Raw genomic sequence first — 5259 nt, 5'->3', positions numbered from 1 at the left:
TGATGAGCGTCACACATAATCATCACCTTCATCATGTTCTTGGGTGCGAATGGATATCTTAGAGGTGAAATAAGATGAATTGAATAGAAAACAGTAGTACTTTGCATTAATCTTTGAGGAACAGCAGAGCTCCACACCTTAATCTATGGAGTGTAGAAACTCTACCGTTTGAAAATACATAAGTGAAGGTCCAGGCATGGCCGTGTGGCCAGCCCCTATGGTCTAAGAACAATGCGTTCAAAGATGCCTAATACAGTAGTAAAAGGTCATATTTATAATAAACTAGTCACTAGGGTTTACATGAGTAAGTAATTGATGCATAAATCCACTTCCGGGGCCCACTTGGTGTGTGTTTGGGCTGAGCTTAAGTGTAGCACGTGCAGAGGCCATTTGTGGAGTTGAACGCCAGTTTCTGTGCCAGTTTGGGCGTTCAACTCTGGTTTTGGATCCTTTTCTAGCGCTGGACGCCAAATTTGGGCAGAAGGCTGGCGTTGAACGCCAGTTTACGTCGTCAATTCTTGGCCAAAGTATGGACTATTATATATTGCTGGAAAGCCCTGGATGTCTACTTTCCAACGCAATTGGAAGCGCGCCATTTCGAGTTCTGTAGCTCCAGAAAATTCACTTTGAGTGCAGGGAGGTCTGAATCCAACAGCATCAGCAGTCCTTTTTCAACCTCTGAATCTGATTTCTGCTCAAGTCCCTCAATTTCAGCCAGAAAATACCTGAAATCACAGAAAAACACACAAACTCATAGTAAAGTCCAGAAATGTGAATTTAACACAAAATCTATTAAAAACATCCCTAAAAGTAACTAGATCCTACTAAAAACATACTAAAAATAATGTCAAAAAGCGTATAAATTATCCGCTCATCATGCCACATAATGGTAGCAGGTATTGGTTGCTGTCTTCACTTCAGTTTTATTGCTTAGAGTTATAAGTACTTAATGTCAGTGCATAGAAAGTACTGTTAAACAAACTTTTTTAATTTATTGCAGAAATATAATGCTATTTAATCTTCTTGATAAGTATAACCTGCAACTTCATTCAGGTGTATGAGATTCATGGATATGGAAACTGACACAAACCCCATTGATCGATCTATAGCACACTTACTGTTTCATAGGCCCCATGATCAATCAATGTTGCATCCTTATGATACTATACCTTTCAAATCCAGTGCCACAGTATGATTTCATTAATTCTTAACATGTTTAAATGAATGAAGTAGAATATAATCGTTTGATCCTTGCTTCATTTTCTTTATTCAATTGTTTTTCTATGCTTTCTGTAGTGGTTATCACTCCTCCAAAAATTATTGTGGCACGCAGAAGAAACCCAAAGGTCTTAGCAGAACAAGCCGCCAGGGGAAAGAGGAAACGTTGAATGGATCTTAAAAGAATTGAACAACTAATGTTCAATCTGTGCTCATGTATTTCCTTGTAAACCAGTGTTGCTTAGGGATTATACTTTGTTTATATTTGAATTATATTGACTTGTTTATTTATAGTACTTTTCTTTTAGTTTGATAATACGATGAATTTGTTTATTTTTTGAAATATTATATTCGAATAAAATTAGATAAAATTTGTATTAAATTTATATTTATTTTGAATGAAAACAAGTTTATTTTGTAATAAATTTGTATTAAATTTATATTTACAGACGAAAAATCTGTCGGAAAATTCGTCTGTAATTACAGACGGAAAATTCGTCTGAAAATCCGTCTGTAATTATAGACGAAAAATCCGTCTGAAAATCCGTCTGTAATTACAGACGGAAAATCCGTTGGAAAGTTCGTCGCCTTTGGAAAATGGATGGAGAATTTACAGAGGTAAAATCTGTCGGTAACTGGTAAAAATCCGTCGGTAATTTTCCGACGAAAAAAAAATCCGTCGGAAAAAAAAATCCGTCGATAAATAATTTCCGACGGGGCTTTTACAGAGGGACAAAATCTGTCGGTAATTTCGTTGGTAACCAAAAATCCATCTGTAATAAAGACTAAATCTGTCTGTAAATTTGTCTGTATTAATCCATTTTCTAGTTGTGAACTAGATTTGGAGTTTGAACTAATCTATCCGGTAGTAGTCCAACGGCGGACAATCCCCTGGTTCGCCAAAGCAGGGGAGAACAGTAAAACATTGGAGGATAAGGACTTGATACCTTCAGCTCTAATTAACTATCAGTTTAGTGTTTCAAACCAGTTGGTACCTTCAACTCTAATTAATTAAGTTCATACGTGGAGGCATTTTCTTTATAAGTTTTCCCAGCTACCACTCATTAGCATCTGTCTTTCAGGCCACATTTTCTTCTTTTGTTTTTTTCCTCAACAGATGGACTTGCTCACCTTCCATATGTAGTTCTTGGGCCCCAACTAATCAACTATGGCCTATTACCAGTGCATGAAATAGAAAATATAATTTGATATACTAAATAAAAACTATATACCGCGACGGATTAGTCCTTGACCTGCCGGGTTGGGAGATACCATGGGAAATCAAAAAAAAAAAACAAATTCATAATTTAAGCTTAGTACTGGGAAAAAAGAAAAGCAAAATATGTTATAACTTTAATCTATTTTAATATGACTTTTAATACTAAACCATATATTAGAAGAATTTCCATTTTTTTTCTTTTTTTTAAAAGACGAAAAAGAATGCTTTTTCCAGAAATCATAGAGCAAAAACACCAATTGCGACAGTATGACCTGACATGAATTAGACGAGGAAACAAAAACAAACACTCACGTTCGAACTGTACAACAACAAATGGTATTTGATGTGGGAGTAATTATGAAATAGTAAACTTTTAAAATCTTGTAAGATTGGTTAATTAAAATCCTAACCCTTCAACTTGACATTGATTTTCAATTAAACAAACAAATCTAAGTGTCTCAAAACAATATCTACTAGCCATAAAGAAAGATTTGGAAAGATATTGAGGAAAAGGCCCCAAAAAGCACGTTACTAGTGCCACTCTATTTGGAAAGCTAAATATGCTAATGAGAAAAGAAAGATTTGCTAAGTTGCTAACTTTTCTATAGAGATATTTTCGGTGAAATTTTTTTAACTAACTTTCATAAAATAATTGCATAATGTTTATATTAATAGAAAAAAATATTAATTAATAATACAATAATTTGATTTTATAATTTAAAAATAAATAGTTTGTAAAATTATAGTATAATTTGTATAATTTAAAAAAGGTATAATAGGTCTAAGAACAAATAATTAAGTACAATTGTAGTATAACTAGTGTAATTTATGTTTACTATAAATAGTATTAAATTAGAATATTTCTTTGGAGATTAAACTAATCAAATCCTAATATTAGAATTTAGTTATTTAAATAATATTTATGGGATTGAATTCTAGACCTTAGATATTTATACATTAGAATTATTTTTGCAATGAAAACCAATGAAAATAGCCTGACCAGATTGAATGTACAGAAATCACGCAAATTCAGATCATCTTCTTGAGTACGATAAAAAATTAACAATTAAAATATGTTTATAAAAAAGAAATAAACGAAAGAATAAGCTAAGGATATATTTGTGTACTTACACATAAAGGTTACTAGTTATAAAAAATTAAAGATAAGAAATCTGAGATATTATAAATAGTTATAATATTATATTATTTTATAAAATATTAATAGTATATTATAAAATACTTTCATTTAAGTAAAAAGGTTTTTGGAAATACTTTTTTAATTTATGAAAAAAATTTGTTACACCAACTATTAATTCAAGTAGTAGAAGAAAATTAATTTCTTTAATTTATGAAAAAAATTTGTTACACCAACTATTAATTCAAGTAGTAGAAGAAAATTAATTTCTTTAATTTATTATTTTTTTGCTTAATGTTTTTATTTAGGCTACTTATGATATAATAGTATAGTGTTAAAAAAATTTTAGATAATACTTTTAATCTGGAGCAAGTCTAAAATAAAATACTAGCAATTTAATGCAACTTTAATTCAGTATTAATATAGTGACAGCATGAATTTGATTCGTTTATAGATTTGTAACTGAGTCAAGACAGAGTGTTACCAATTTAAACTTTATTTGTTAACAGTTTGATAAGTTAAGGTTATGATCTTTGGGATGGATTTTGAACTATAATTAGAACTTATTTATTAATGTGAACTTAATATGGTACTAAAAGAAAATTAAGATCTTTTTTATGACATAAAATAAAGTCAAAATAAGAAAAGGAGAAAACAAAAGAGTTCTAGTCTATGCAGTTTCTGTCTCGTTGAGAGCAATTACATGAAGGTTCTTTTAAGAAGATATACACTCTGCATACTCAACTACATTAATCTTTTCTCTCTTTACAATTAAATCAAATATGGAAGTCACGTTCTCTAATATAAGCGCTCACGAAGACAATCACGACTATTATTCGATTTGCACTATCACCGGATCGGATAAGATCCACACTCTAAAAGGATCGATATGGTTGTACGATGCGATTAGTTCTTCGTTTATCTATGATGAATACCAATCTAGACAAGACCATTTTACCGATATTCTAAAGATATATTTGTTTCTTGAGTATGATAGAAATTTAACTAACAATATGTTTAAAAGAAAAAAATAAATGAAAAAATAACCATTCCGTAGATTTGTTCTTTTACAAAAAAAATTAATATATATATATATATAAAAAATACAAATAAAAATAAAAAATATGAGAGTTTATTAATAGTTATAGTATTAATATCTTTTAAAAAATAATAATAGGTTTGCTCTTGATTTCTAAAATTATGTTGTTTATTTATTGGACATCCTCTATATTATACGTTAATGATATCAATACATATTCAAAGTATAACTATTCAAATAGTATAGGTAGATAAATTTTTACTTCTCTAATGCATGACTGAAGTTAGAGTTTCTGTCCATTTTTATCACTGAATTAAAAAATTTTGTAAGATTTAATTTAAAAAAAATTACTCATATTATAATTGTTTATACATGTTTATAGCTTAAATTTGTCATTTTTTGTTATAAGGATTTAATTTTGATAATATTGTTACATAATGTGAATTGTTTCTTTGTTATTAACTTTGTACAATCTAAATATGGACGGAAATGACATGCCACGTGTAAGTGCTTAACTTTTAGGATAATGTTAGTATTAGAAAAAAAATTTATTTTTTATATGCAAAAAAAAAAGTATTTGGCTGATTTTGTGTGTATACTTTTAGTAAATAATTAACGCTATAATATTGTGCTTTTTCATCTTCCCTT

General features: G+C 29.6%; 1 long non-coding RNA gene across 1 annotated transcript; it reads left to right on the top strand.

Annotated features, from left to right (window-relative positions):
* Window positions 858-1189, top strand: LOC110264096. The gene is made up of 2 exons (XR_002349828.1): window positions 858-896; window positions 1054-1189. It is a non-coding gene; the product is annotated as an uncharacterized LOC110264096 (long non-coding RNA).

Source organism: Arachis ipaensis, chromosome B06 (genome assembly GCF_000816755.2).
Source record: "Arachis ipaensis cultivar K30076 chromosome B06, Araip1.1, whole genome shotgun sequence".
NCBI classification, from domain to species: domain Eukaryota; kingdom Viridiplantae; phylum Streptophyta; class Magnoliopsida; order Fabales; family Fabaceae; genus Arachis; species Arachis ipaensis.
This window is presented reverse-complemented; position numbering and strand designations above follow the sequence as displayed.